The sequence below is a fragment of the Anomaloglossus baeobatrachus genome, chromosome 3, assembly GCF_048569485.1.
Source record: "Anomaloglossus baeobatrachus isolate aAnoBae1 chromosome 3, aAnoBae1.hap1, whole genome shotgun sequence".
NCBI lineage: Eukaryota > Metazoa > Chordata > Amphibia > Anura > Aromobatidae > Anomaloglossus > Anomaloglossus baeobatrachus.
The window spans coordinates 706,859,609-706,873,922 of record NC_134355.1 but is presented as its reverse complement, the minus strand read 5'-3'; the positions used below and the strand labels follow the sequence as shown (position 1 = coordinate 706,873,922).

The following is a 14,314-nucleotide window of genomic DNA, read 5'->3' as shown; positions in this document are numbered from 1 at the left end:
CAGCCGTGACTGCAGATTGCTCCCCATGTTGTAGGCATGAGCGGATCGATTAGAAGGACTCGGGTCAGTAGCCGTTGACCACTGTGGGCTCTTACCTTCTGGGATCTCCAGCGCGGTAGCTTATTAGCCTTGTAGTGCAATGTCTTCCACGTGTCTCAACACAAAGATGGCTAACTTAAATACAAGATGAAATTTTTAGTGCAACGTAGAATAAAAGTAAGGCTTTTCTTTGTAGATCCCTTCACTGTATTGTATTTTTTACATAGAGATGGATTAGAAGTGCAGAGTGTCCTGTTCCCTCGTCATTCGTCCTCCAATGGGGGTGGAGGTATTTTTCTGAATTTTGCACAGACGAGTGAAGTTTGACATTTAACCAGAAAGTTTAATCATTACAATGCTGATCTGATAACAATGAGATAAACAAGGATTTGTGGGATTTCATCTGAGCCCGAGCACCGAGACTGTACGGAGTGAGAGACAGCCACCAGCATAGAGAAGGAAGGACTGCTGCCAGAGATCGGTGAGAAGATCTGTAGGTATGGGAATGACCCAGCTAAACGCTCAAAAATCATACTGAGATAGATGAGGACACATTAAAGAGCCCCTCCCCAGTCATATGCTAGACCCTTCACCTGAGAGATCAGTATCACACCATATGGAAGGGTCAGAAGACACTAAAGAGGAGCTATTTGGAGGACAGTAAAGGTAAGCTCGTCTGAGGACAGAAGAAGGGTGGAGGACAGTAGATATAAATGGTTGGTGGACAGCAGGTAGAGATGGTTGGAGGGCAATAGACATGAGAAGATTAATGGGCTGTAGATATAAGATGACTTGAAGATAGTAGTTATGAAATGGTTGGTGGACAGTGTATATGAAAAGTTTAGAAGGCAGTAGATATGTGATGAATGGAGGACAGTGTGGTGTAAAGCTCAGTCACTAGTTGTTGCTAGATACAACTAATAGATAGTGAATTGAGTAGTAGTCAAACAAGTCAGGGTCGGAGAGCAGGAGGACATGATAGGATACAGGGAGCAGGTGGAGACGAGGTACAGGTACAGGCCATGGGTTAGGATACCGGGAGAGAATGCATAAAACACAGGGAGTAGGCAGAGACGTGATCGAGGTACAAGCCAGAGGTCAGAAGCCAGGAGGTAACAGAGTCAGGGTAATGGTCGGAGATGGGTAAACGATGGTCCTGGGTCGAGAGACAAGATCAGAATAGCACACAAATGGGAGCCAGAAGCACTTACTGCAGAACAGGAACTATGACTGGCAACATTCTGGATGAGGTTGATCCCTAATGAAGCAGAGCAATCACCTGGAATGAGGCACTTTGGAGCAGGCCTCTCCCAGCACCAACACAGGACCAAAGGCTAGGAAACAACCTGTCACCCGAGCTCAATACCAACAGCAGAGCATAGGCTCTGCAGGAGAGCAGAGCACAGGATGCTCCGGAAATCAGAACCGTGACAGGTGGAAAACAATAGGTATGAAATGTTTGGAGGACAATAGATATAAGATGATCAGCAGACAGTAGGTATGATTTGATTGGATGTGTGGAGGATATTTGGTAAGAGATGCTTGGAGAACAATAGACATGGGATGGTTGAGTACAGTAAATATGAGAAGTTTGAAGGACAGCAGATACGAGAGGGATAAAATACAATAGATATGAGATGGTTAAGAAAGCAGTAGGTTTGAAATGTTTGGAGCGCAGTAGGTATGAGATGGTTGAATGTTTACAGGGCAGTAGATATGAGATGGTTGAATGGTTCCAAGATAGTTTGTATGAGATGTTTGAAGGACAGTAAGTGTTAGATGTTTGGAAGCCAGTAGGTATGAGATGGTTGGTGGGCAATACATATGAGTTGGTTAGAGGGCAGTTGGTATGTGATTATTGGAAAACAGTAGATATGAGATGTTTGGAGGACAGTAGGTATGAGATGGTTGAATGTTTACAAGACAGCAGATATGAGATGGTTGGATGGTTCCAAGACAGTTTGTATGAGATGTTTGGAGATCAGTAAATATGTGATGTTTGGAGGGCAATAGGTATGAGATGGTTGAATGCCTATAGGACAGCAGATATGAGATGGTTGGATGGTTCCAAGACTGCATGAGATGTTTGGAGAGCACTAAGTATGAGATGTTGGTGGACAATAGATATGAGTTGGTTGGAGGACAGTTGATATGAGATGATTGGAAAACAGTAGATATGAGATGTTTGGAGCACAGTTGGTTTGGGAGAGAACATGAGATGTTGGAGGATAGTAGATATGGGATGTTCGGAGAGCAGCCTGATGTCATGTGGGGTATGCTCTCTTAGAATTTGAGGTGTAGACTGGTGTGTTATCTTAGATTACCAGGATGCATGTTATATCCAAGTAATGTGTGATATCCAGTATTACCAGGAAGAATGTTTTGTTGGATTAATTAATGAATGCTGGATTACCAGGATGTATGTTCTTTTGGATTTATTGGAAATATTCTGGATTACTTGGGACCTGTTCACTTGGAAAGGAGGTGAAATCCTTAATTATTAAGAATTGTTGTGTTCAGGATTAAAACTGTACCTCCATACTTCATGGACTGTAGGTGTAGACTACACCTCTGTAGTTGACTCTTCAGATCTCGCTGTCTGGCCATAGTGGGACTGCCACCTGCTCTACCATGTGATCTATATATAGTTTATGGTGGACACTATAGAGGCTTCAGGAGACAGTCATCGCCCGGTCTCTGTCATGGTTTAGCTTCGTAATCAAAGTGATGGGACAAGGTCCTACAAAAGGTCAATACTGGCTTTTAGAATTGCAACCTCCAATAGGCGGCACTCGATTCCTGTCCTCCCTTTTCCTCTCTGCTGAAGGCTTTTTTCATATTTATATTATTTCTATAATCCTCCACAGCCTGGTGCTCTCCACAAGGAGCACCTTAACCCCTTCACCCCCGGCCTGTTTCACCTTCACTCATGGTTGTTCCTTTTTATAAGTATTTAGTGACAGTTTTTTGGGTCTGAGTCTCTTTTCTCCAGTGAGACTCTATTTAAACAGGTTTTCTTGTTCTTTGGCAGTTGTGGGGTTAATGGCACTATTCCTTGCCAGCAAATAAGCCTAGTTCCAGCTCAGGTGTTTCTGGTCAGGACCACTCCCATTCCCTTTATATACCCTCTGCCACCAGCGCAGAGGGTGCTGGTTATTCTTGACTCCTATGGATTCTGGTCTTGGAGCTGCTGTTACCTTTTGTCTTAGTTGCTGTGGTGGCTGCTGTTACCTTTTGTCTTAGTTGCTGTGGTGACTGCTGTTACCTTTTGTCTTAGTTGCTGTGGTGACTGCTGTTACCTTTTGTCTTAGTTGCTGTGGTGGCTGCTGTTACCTTTTGTCTTAGTTGCTGTGGTGGCTGCTGTTACCCTTTGTCTTAGTTGCTGTGGTGGCTGCTGTTACCTTTTGTCTTAGTTGCTGTGGTGGCTGCTGTTACCCTTTGTCTTAGTTGCTGTGGTGACTGCTGTTACCTTTTGTCTTAGTTGCTGTGGTGGCTGCTGTTACCTTTTGTCTTAGTTGCTGTGGTGGCTGCTGTTACCCTTTGTCTTAGTTGCTGTGGTGACTGCTGTTACCTTTTGTCTTAGTTGCTGTGGTGACTGCTGTTACCTTTTGTCTTAGTTGCTGTGGTGGCTGCTGTTACCTTTTGTCTTAGTTGCTGTGGTGACTGCTGTTACCTTTTGTCTTAGTTGCTGTGGTGACTGCTGTTACCTTTTGTCTTAGTTGCTGTGGTGGCTGCTGTTACCTTTTGTCTTAGTTGCTGTGGTGGCTGCTGTTACCTTTTGTCTTAGTTGCTGTGGTGGCTGCTGTTACCTTTTGTCTTAGTTGCTGTGGTGGCTGCTGTTACCTTTTGTCTTAGTTGCTGTGGTGGCTGCTGTTACCTTTTGTCTTAGTTGCTGTGGTGGCTGCTGTTACCTTTTGTCTTAGTTGCTGTGGTGGCTGCTGTTACCCTTTGTCTTAGTTGCTGTGGTGGCTGCTGTTACCTTTTGTCTTAGTTGCTGTGGTGGCTGCTGTTACCTTTTGTCTTAGTTGCTGTGGTGGCTGCTGTTACCTTTTGTCTTAGTTGCTGTGGTGGCTGCTGTTACCCTTTGTCTTAGTTGCTGTGGTGGCTGCTGTTACCTTTTGTCTTAGTTGCTGTGGTGGCTGCTGTTACCTTTTGTCTTAGTTGCTGTGGTGGCTGCTGTTACCTTTTTGTCTTAGTTGCTGTGGTGGCTGTAGCCTCGGTGCGGACTGCAGCAGTCTGTTTTCCCCTGTGTGTCTTCCTTTCCCAGTGTGCAGAGGTGAGGCTAATGTCTGTCACCTGCCCTCTCCCTAGTCAGGGACTATTGTAGGGTCTTTCAGTGCTTTCGGTTCTGGCTCGGTGACAGGTGAGGAACCTGTATAGGGACTGGCTAGAAGTGCATGGTACAGTGTGAGGTAAGTGAGGAGGTGTCTATCTTCCCTCTCACTAGTGCTAGTGTCCACCATTGTTAAAGTGTCCCCGGTGTACCCTTGTTTGTCATGGTGTTACCCCGGTCTTATTGTGTATTTGGCCTCATGCCTGACCTCTCCTGGTCCGTGTGTGACATAATAACTAGTGTTACCTTGCTACTGAGCCCTTATGGCTCAGGCTGCATCTTTAGCTCACCTGTTGCAGACTATCACAAGAGGTGGTGGAGATGTGGTCTCAGGTGGTGCTTCATCTGCGGCATGTGGAGAGTCTGCTGGTCGCAGCCCAGTCACAATCTGAATCTCAGGTTTGCACTCCCAGACAGGTTTTCTGTGTGGCACAACGGGTTCAGAGTTTTTGAAGGAGGTTGTAAATTATATTTTAAGCTCCATCCTTGTTCCTCAGGGAGTGGGAATTGTAGTCTCCTTGTTGCGGGGAGATCCCAAGTCCTGGGCCTTCTCTCTGCCGACCGATTATTTGGCATTACGGTCTGTGGATGAGTTTTTTTTGCGGCTTTGGCCCTGGTCTATGGTAATCCTGATGGCGTGTCACAAAGCTCCAGCGGATTTTTCTCTTTTGAAAAAGCCGGCCGCTCATTATTCCATCTCGTATTCACTGCTTTCCCCACCCACCGGCGCCTATGATTGGTTGCAGTTAGACAAACCCCCATGTTGAGTGATAGCTGTCTCACTGCAACCAATCACAGCCGCCGGTGGGTGGGTCTATATCGTGCAGTAAATTAAATAAATAAATAGTTAAACAAAAACGGCGTGCGGTTCCCCCCAATTTTGATACCAGCCAGGGTAAAGCCATACGGCTGAAGGCTGGTATTGTCAGGATGGGGAGCCCCACTTTATGGGGAGCCCACCAGACTAACAATATCAGCCAGCAGCTGATAGATAGATATAGATAGATATAGATATAGATATCTATATCTATCACTGGTGAGACCTTCACCGTTGACCCAAAATCAGGCCATGCCACACAGAGCCGCAGGATGACAATGAAGTCAGCGACCAATTCAGCTCTGCTACATGGCTCTGTCTGTGTCTGCTGTCAGCGGCCAATTCAGCTCTGCTACATGGCTCTGTCTGTGTCTGCTGTCAGCGGCCATTCAGCTCTGCTACATGGCTCTGTCTGTGTCTGCTGTCAGCGGCCATGTAGCAGAGCTGAATGGCAGATGACGTAGTAAAAACGGATCCAGTAACATGCAGTTTGCGGGTTTTTTTGCCTTAAGGCAGAAAAACGCAGATGTGAAACCAGCCTTACAAGTACAGTGAGGAGAGGCTGGATTGTATCTTGACCCTTCTGCTCGGCCATGGACATTTACAAGTACAGTGAGGAGAGGCTGGATTGTATCTTGACCCTTCTGCTCGGCCATGGACATTTACAAGTACAGTGAGGAGAGGCTGGATTGTATTGTCGCGGGCGGGGAGAAGGGTGTCGGCACACTACGCTCACCCCTTCTGCTCGGGTCCGGCAGCTGCTCAGTGGTGGCTCGAGCTGTGGGCCGGATCCCGGGGTTTCTCGAGCGACACTCCTCGCCCGTGAGTGAAAGGGGTTGTTTGTGGTTGGGTGTGGGGATAGTTATAGTTCGTGACGCCACCCACGGTTGTGGTGATTTCACCACCGCTGCTCAATTTGGGGATCCCGGGGATGGTGAAGCGGAGCAGCCAGGTGTTGTGTTGCCCCTCCGTGGGTAGGGGTTGGTGATCCCGGGGCCCTGTGGTGGAGAAGGAGGTGCGGGGCCTGGTGGGCGCAGGGACGCGGGGCAGCGCTGTGCCTTGCGGCACTGTGGTACTCACTCAGCCTGAGACGTGGACACAGTTTGTACGGTAAACCAAACGGCTGGTAGGACGGTCCCACAGACGGCTGCACCTGCACTCCCGGTAGGTGACGGTGATGTCCCTCTTCCTTGCACCTATGTTTGACTGATGGTAGCGGTGGATTCCCTCCGGTTACCCGCTCCCCGACTGCAATCTGGGCCGGAGGAGCTCTACACTTTGCCCGCAGGCGCTGGCCCTGAGAAACTGGTGCCGTGGCGGTGGCGGTGTCTCTCTGCTTCAGGTTGGGCTGTTGCCGTCAATCGGGACTTGGTTGTTGGGGGATCTACGTCCCCTTCACTGACTGATTCGGCAAATTTGGCGACTCCTAGCCTTGCCGGGGTCCGAGAGGCCCCTGCCCTGGTGCTGACTGTCCTTCGGAACACTGCTCCAGACCACCGGGCACACAGCCAACGGGGTCCTTCCAGGAACTTCCAAACGGTCCCCCTCCAGACAGTCACCGCCGTCGCTGACCTTGCTGATCTGGCCCTACACAAAGCTGGACCCTTCAGGCTTTCTTTCCTTCCTGTCACTTTCACTTAGTTGTTTACTCTCACTTTAGCTCCTCACACTTGCCCTGCCTGGGCTTAACTGCCTGGTTTCTCCCGCCTCCAGAGCTGTGACCTCCTTGGTGGGCGGAGCCAACCATCTGGCCCACCCCCTGGTGTGCATCATCAGACTCCTGGAGGAAGGCAACAAGGATTTCTGGTTAGCATGGATGTGCCTACCTGGAGTGTGGGGTGTGGTGGTGTTGTGACCTGTGTCCCCTGGCTTGCCCAGGGCGACACATTCCCCCTTAGCAAAATGCAGACCATCCGCGGGCTGCCGTCCTACACCGGTTTTATTTTTCTGAAAAAGATAACATTTGGAAAATCAACATATATACATTTTTAATAACTTCTTCCCAAGACGGGAGGCACATTTCTTAAACGTTGCAACGGTTTACGGTTACGGTTTCCGCTCTCTCCCACCCAAGCAACCTGGCCCTGATGCTGCCCCTAAAGCCCAGGCAGCACCCCTTGACCCACAGTCCAGCACAAGTTACCCGAGCGGGAACTGTCCTTCACCTCCAGAGGGTAGCCACCGGTTCCTTTGGTGGCTGGGCCCTAGCCTGCTCCGCTCAGGGCCCTCCCTCCAACCTGCCTCTCCGGAGACGGCATTGCAGAAACGGTAACGGTAACCCACATATTTACAAGCCACTTAACGTTTGTGGTGCCCTGCAAGTTCACGGGCTTGTCCATGGATAGTTCCCATGCATTTTAAACGGTCCCCACGGGGACAACGGTGCCGGCTCCGGCCGGTTCAATCACTACAGACAATCAGGTAACTTCTTGGATCAATCATTTTTCATTTTCAACTTTTAAACAAACAAACTGGTGTTCCCAACGGGGACTGCTGCAATGGGCATCCGCTGCCCTACTCGTACTTTTCTGCTGAGGCGGACCCATCCTCTGCCACCAGCACATCAAACATGCACTGACATGCCTGCGGTGACAGGGGCACCCGGTACCCATTTCCACCGGTACGCGGGGTATGAACAACCACAGGGTCTCCTACATAGCGGGAACGCTCACTTGCCTCTTCAAACTCAGCAGAAAACCCGGGACTAGGGCCGGAGTCGTCATCTCGTGTTCCTGCGTCAGGCGGGTTGCCGCCAGCTGTCGCAGCCTCCTGGCCTCCAGCATCCAGCGTTTCAGACCCTTCTGCGGTAGCACGGAGCAGCAGATCAGGCGAGCCTACACTGAGGCGCCCCATAAGTAACGGCAAGGGTGATGCATAGGCCGAGACTAGGCCGAGCCCCTCAGCCGCAGCGGCCGGTCCAGGTAGGACATAGGGACGTGGGTCACCAGTCGACTCTGCTACATCCATTTGCCCTCCGTACATCGGGGCAGTTGTAATCAGCTCCTCCACCTCGTTGGTCCACTGCTCCATCATCCGGAAGATCTGCTCCTGCTGACGCCGGTGAAATTGAATCACCCGGGCCTTCATCCAGGCCACGGTCCCAGGTTCCGGGTCTGACACAGTCACTGCTGGGACTTCTGGCACCATGCGGTTAAGGGGCCGCGGTTCCAGCGGTTCCCCCAGGTGTACTTCAGGGACGTCCCGGACGTCTGCAGCCGGCTGGTCTGCCGGAGCGGCTGGGCAGGGTATCGCTACCGGTTGGGCAGGTAGCGGGCCTAATGGTGGGGCGGCAGCAGCTATTACGGGTAGCAGGGAGAGAGGTAGGGTGAGCGGAAGCCGGCCGGGCCCCTCAGCTCCAACGGCCGATCCCTCAGGAATACAGGGGCGTGGGTCGCTTACCCGCTCCTCCAAATCCTCTTCTGCCTCGCGTCTCCACATAGCAGCCACCACGTCCGCCATGTCGGTCTCCCACTCCTCCAGGAGGAGTCGCATATGAGCCTGCAGACGATTACTCAGCGGGACGGTCCGGTCCCTCAACCACGTCGCCGTGCCGGGCGCGGGGGCTTCCTCGTTGGGAGTTGGGTTGTACATCTTGGCAATCGTGCCTTCCAGGAACCCAGTATTGCTGCAGAGTCCTGGCGTCTCTGCTTGTATAGCTGCAGCTACATGCGTCCAGCCGCCATCGCGTCCCCCTTAGCTCTTTCCGGCCCCTCCTCTCTCAGGGCGGGGTTTCGGCCTTCGCGCCTCTACTGCTCGAGAAGACGCTCGAGCGGGAACTCTTCGCGCCAAAGATGGCGGCTTCTGAAATTTTTCTGCCGGATACCTCCGGCGGTAACAAGGCGCACCTCTACCAGACGGCAGAGCGGTAAGATCCTGTTCGTGACGCCAAGTTGTCGCGGGCGGGGAGAAGGGTGTCGGCACACTACGCTCACCCCTTCTGCTCGGGTCCGGCAGCTGCTCAGTGGTGGCTCGAGCTGTGGGCCGGATCCCGGGGTTTCTCGAGCGACACTCCTCGCCCATGAGTGAAAGAGTTGTTTGTGGTTGGGTGTGGGGATAGTTATAGTTCGTGACGCCACCCACGGTTGTGGTGATTTCACCACCGCTGCTCAATTTGGGGATCCCGGGGATGGTGAAGCGGAGCAGCCAGGTGTTGTGTTGCCCCTCCGTGGGTAGGGGTTGGTGATCCCGGGGCCCTGTGGTGGAGAAGGAGGTGCGGGGCCTGGTGGGCGCAGGGACGCGGGGCAGCGCTGTGCCTTGCGGCACTGTGGTACTCACTCAGCCTGAGACGTGGACACAGTTTGTACGGTAAACCAAACGGCTGGTAGGACGGTCCCACAGACGGCTGCACCTGCACTCCCGGTAGGTGACGGTGATGTCCCTCTTCCTTGCACCTATGTTTGACTGATGGTAGCGGTGGATTCCCTCCGGTTACCCGCTCCCCGACTGCAATCTGGGCCGGAGGAGCTCTACACTTTGCCCGCAGGCGCTGGTCCTGAGAAACTGGTGCCGTGGCGGTGGCGGTGTCTCTCTGCTTCAGGTTGGGCTGTTGCCGTCAATCGGGACTTGGTTGTTGGGGGATCTACGTCCCCTTCACTGACGGATTCGGCAAATTTGGCGACTCCTAGCCTTGCCGGGGTCCGAGAGGCCCCTGCCCTGGTGCTGACTGTCCTTCGGAAGACTGCTCCAGACCACCGGGCACACAGCCAACGGGGTCCTTCTAGGAACTTCCAAACGGTCCCCCTCCAGACAGTCACCGCCGTCGCTGACCTTGCTGATCTGGCCCTACACAAAGCTGGACCCTTCAGGCTTTCTTTCCTTCCTGTCACTTTCACTTAGTTGTTTACTCTCACTTTAGCTCCTCACACTTGCCCTGCCTGGGCTTAACTGCCTGGTTTCTCCCGCCTCCAGAGCTGTGACCTCCTTGGTGGGCGGAGCCAACCGCCTGGCCCACCCCCTGGTGTGCATCATCAGACTCCTGGAGGAAGGCAACAAGGATTTCTGGTTAGCATGGATGTGCCTACCTGGAGTGTGGGGTGTGGTGGTGTTGTGACCTGTGTCCCCTGGCTTGCCCAGGGCGACACAGTATCTTGACCCTTCTGCTCAGCCATGGACATTTACAAGTACAGTAAGGAGAAGCTGGATTGTATCTTGACCCTTCTGCTCGGTCATGGACATTTACAAGTACAGTAAGGAAAGGCTGGATTGTATCTTGACCCTTCTGCTCGGCCATGGACACTTACAAGTACAGTGAGGAGAGGCTGGATTGTATCTTGACCCTTCTGCTCGGCCATGGACACTTACAAGTACAGTGAGGAGAGGCTGGATTGTATCTTGACCCTTCTGCTCGGCCATGGACATTTACAAGTACAGTAAGGAGAGGCTGGATTGTATCTTGACCCTTCTGCTCAGCCATGGACACTTACAAGTACAGTAAGGAGAGGCTGGATTGTATCTTGACCCTTCTGCTCAGCCATGGACATTTACAAGTACAGTAAGGAGAGGCTGGATTGTATCTTGACCCTTCTGCTCAGCCATGGACACTTACAAGTACAGTGAGGAGAGGCTGGATTGTATCTTGACCCTTCTGCTCGGCCATGGACGTTTACAAGTACAGTAAGGAGAGGCTGGATTGTATCTTGACCCTTCTGCTCAGCCATGGACATTTACAAGTACAGTAAGGAGAGGCTGGATTGTATCTTGACCCTTCTGCTCGGCCATGGACATTTACAAGTACAGTGAGGAGAGGCTGGATTGTATCTTGACCCTTCTGCTCGGCCATGGACGTTTACAAGTACAGTGAGGAGAGGCTGGATTGTATCTTGACCCTTCTGCTCGGCCATGGACACTTACAAGTACAGTGAGGAGAGGCTGGATTGTATCTTGACCCTTCTGCTCGGCCATGGACGTTTACAAGTACAGTAAGGAGAGGCTGGATTGTATCTTGATGCTTCTGCTCAGCCATGGACACTTACAAGTACAGTAAGGAGAGGCTGGATTGTATCTTGACCCTTCTGCTCGGCCATGGACATTTACAAGTACAGTGAGGAGAGGCTGGATTGTATCTTGACCCTTCTGCTCGGCCATGGACACTTACAAGTACAGTAAGGAGAGGCTGGATTGTATCTTGACCCTTCTGCTCGGCCATGGACACTTACAAGTACAGTAAGGAGAGGCTGGATTGTATCTTGACCCTTCTGCTCGGCCATGGACATTTACAAGTACAGTGAGGAGAGGCTGGATTGTATCTTGACCCTTCTGCTCAGCCATGGACACTTACAAGTACAGTAAGGAGAGGCTGGATTGTATCTTGACCCTTCTGCTCAGCCATGGACATTTACAAGTACAGTAAGGAGAGGCTGGATTGTATCTTGACCCTTCTGCTCGGCCATGGACACTTACAAGTACAGTAAGGAGAGGCTGGATTGTATCTTGACCCTTCTGCTCGGCCATGGACACTTACAAGTACAGTGAGGAGAGGCTGGATTGTATCTTGACCCTTCTGCTCGGCCATGGACACTTACAAGTACAGTGAGGAGAGGCTGGATTGTATCTTGACGCTTCTGCTTGGCCATGGACATTTACAAGTACAGTGAGGAGAGGCTGGATTGTATCTTGACCCTTCTGCTCGGCCGTAGACACTTACAATCCAGCCTCTCCTCACTGTACTTGTAAGTGTCTACGGCCGAGCAGAAGGGTCAAGATACAATCCAGCCTCTCCTCACTGTACTTGTATCTTGACCCTTCTGCTCGGCCATGGACACTTACAAGTACAGTGAGGAGAGGCTGGATTGTATCTTGACGCTTCTGCTCGGCCATGGACATTTACAAGTACAGTGAGGAGAGGCTGGATTGTATCTTGACCCTTCTGCTCGGCCATGGACACTTACAAGTACAGTAAGGAGAGGCTGGATTGTATCTTGACGCTTCTGCTCGGCCATGGACATTTACAAGTACAGTAAGGAGAGGCTGGATTGTATCTTGACCCTTCTGCTCGGCCATGGACACTTACAAGTACAGTGAGGAGAGGCTGGATTGTATCTTGACCCTTCTGCTCGGCCATGGACACTTACAAGTACAGTAAGGAGAGGCTGGATTGTATCTTGACCCTTCTGCTCGGCCATGGACACTTACAAGTACAGTGAGGAGAGGCTGGATTGTATCTTGACCCTTCTGCTCGGCCATGGACACTTACAAGTACAGTAAGGAGAGGCTGGATTGTATCTTGACCCTTCTGCTCGGCCATGGACATTTACAAGTACAGTGAGGAGAGGCTGGATTGTATCTTGACCCTTCTGCTCGGCCATGGACATTTACAAGTACAGTGAGGAGAGGCTGGATTGTATCTTGACGCTTCTGCTCGGCCATGGACACTTACAAGTACAGTGAGGAGAGGCTGGATTGTATCTTGACGCTTCTGCTGAACTTTGAGGATCCATTCCTGCTTGATTTGTTCCCAGCCTCTGCTCCCTGCACCTGTTTAACCCTTTGTGTTGTGCACTTGTATGAAGTAATACAAGAACTGTTTAGCGACCCCATGTCCCTGTGTTTCCCTTGTACCTCGCACTAGACTCTATAGCAGGGGGCTCAAACTCAGCTGTGTGTATGGGCCGCAAATAGAAAAAAAATTGAGGGGCCGCATTCTTTGCAGGACAACGTGACATTTTTAGTGATTCCATGGGGGGGGGGGGTTTCTACAAACCTTTTGGATCAATTTTTTTTTGCTTCTTTATTATGACAAACCTGCACTTTTTTGTTAAATTTATATATAAAGTATTTTTAATGGCAAAAAAATTCATATTTTTTTTTAACATTTTATCACCTTCTTGTAATGTTTCACAATTAACAGCATCATATAGTAATTGGAGCCAACATCCTGTAGTAATGTCCCAATCTGTGTGCCCGGTAGTAAAGAAAGCCATGGAACCCATAGGGTGAAGGGGCGACATGACTAGAGGGAAGGGAAGGAGTGATGGGGTTAATAGGAACAGGAATGGTTGTGTATAGGGCAGGAAAAAGGGGGATTGATGGGTAGGAGGATTTTTCTTGAGGAAGAGGTGGGGCAGATGAGGGGTGTAAGTAAGGAATTTGTCTTACCCTCTCTCTCTTGACTTCCGGATATGGAGCGATGCGGACGAGCGACGGGATGGCTGCTATCCGGGACCAGCGGATTCACCATGGCAGTGCACAGGCCCCTGGCAGCGCGGTCCCACGTCAGGGCTGCCGGGGGTTTTACCCGTTGGCACTTTCCCCTCGCTCCCCCGTCAGCAGCGGGTGGCGGTTTCCACCCCCCCTTCCTATGCAGGTACTCACCAGATGCGGGGGGAGCGAGGAGGCGATGTGAGAGCCCCCATCCCCCTTTGGGGACCCTCCGCGGCAGCGACGGGACTCAGCAGCTGCTCCGGCCGCGGGAGGAATCTCCGTCCGGGCCGCGGCAGCCGAGAGGTGAGCGTGGCTTGTCCGCGGCCTACTTCCGGTTTCGAGCCGCAGCCTGGATTTCTGGATGCGGCGTCTCCTGGCTGGGAGAGCGCCCGGTTGTGGACAGAGGCCAGCGTTAACCCCCCCCCCCCCCCTCTGCGGGCGGCGGGGAGGAGGGGGCGGTGAGGGGGCTGCAGCCTGCAGGGGTCCGGCACCAGGGCAGGCGAGCCTGGCGTGACGGGTTCCCAGGAGGCATCCGTCAGTGGGGGTGACGGCAGAGGCCCTGCGGTCCCTGCCTGGTCACCCGGATCAGGCGTGCAGCTCCCGACAGTGGCGGTCTCCCCCAGGAGGGGGAGGGCCCGGCATACGGATGCTGTATGGGCCCAGGAGGGCAGGATGCGGCGGCTCTAGATTGGAGTCTGCTGGCAGCGGCTCAGGCCACAGGTACCCCCCCTTGCGGGCAGCAGGAGGGGGGTCGGGCCAGAAGATGTTGTGGCCCGCGGTGGCAGCCCATGGGACGGGACGGTTTCCAGGGTTTGTCGCCGCGGGACAGAAGATGGAGCCTGGAGGACGGTGCCCACGCGGTGTACCAGGAGGACGGCCGTGGTGGTGGCGGCGCTTCGACGGCGTCTGCATTGCATGAGCCAGAGGCGGTCGGCTCCAGCGAGGAGGAGGAGAACGAGGTGGCGGCGATGTTGGAAGAATCGGAT

General features: G+C 52.2%; 1 protein-coding gene across 2 annotated transcripts in view; it reads left to right on the top strand.

Moving 5' to 3' along the window:
* Nucleotides 1-456: 456 nt before the first annotated feature.
* GCKR (glucokinase regulator) overlaps nucleotides 457-14,314 on the top strand; it is a 118,795-nt gene continuing 104,937 nt past the window's right edge. For both annotated transcript variants that reach the window (XM_075338897.1, XM_075338896.1), the window contains exon 1: nucleotides 457-536. The gene's annotated coding sequence lies outside the window, so the exon portion shown is untranslated. The remainder of the gene's footprint in view (nucleotides 537-14,314) is intronic.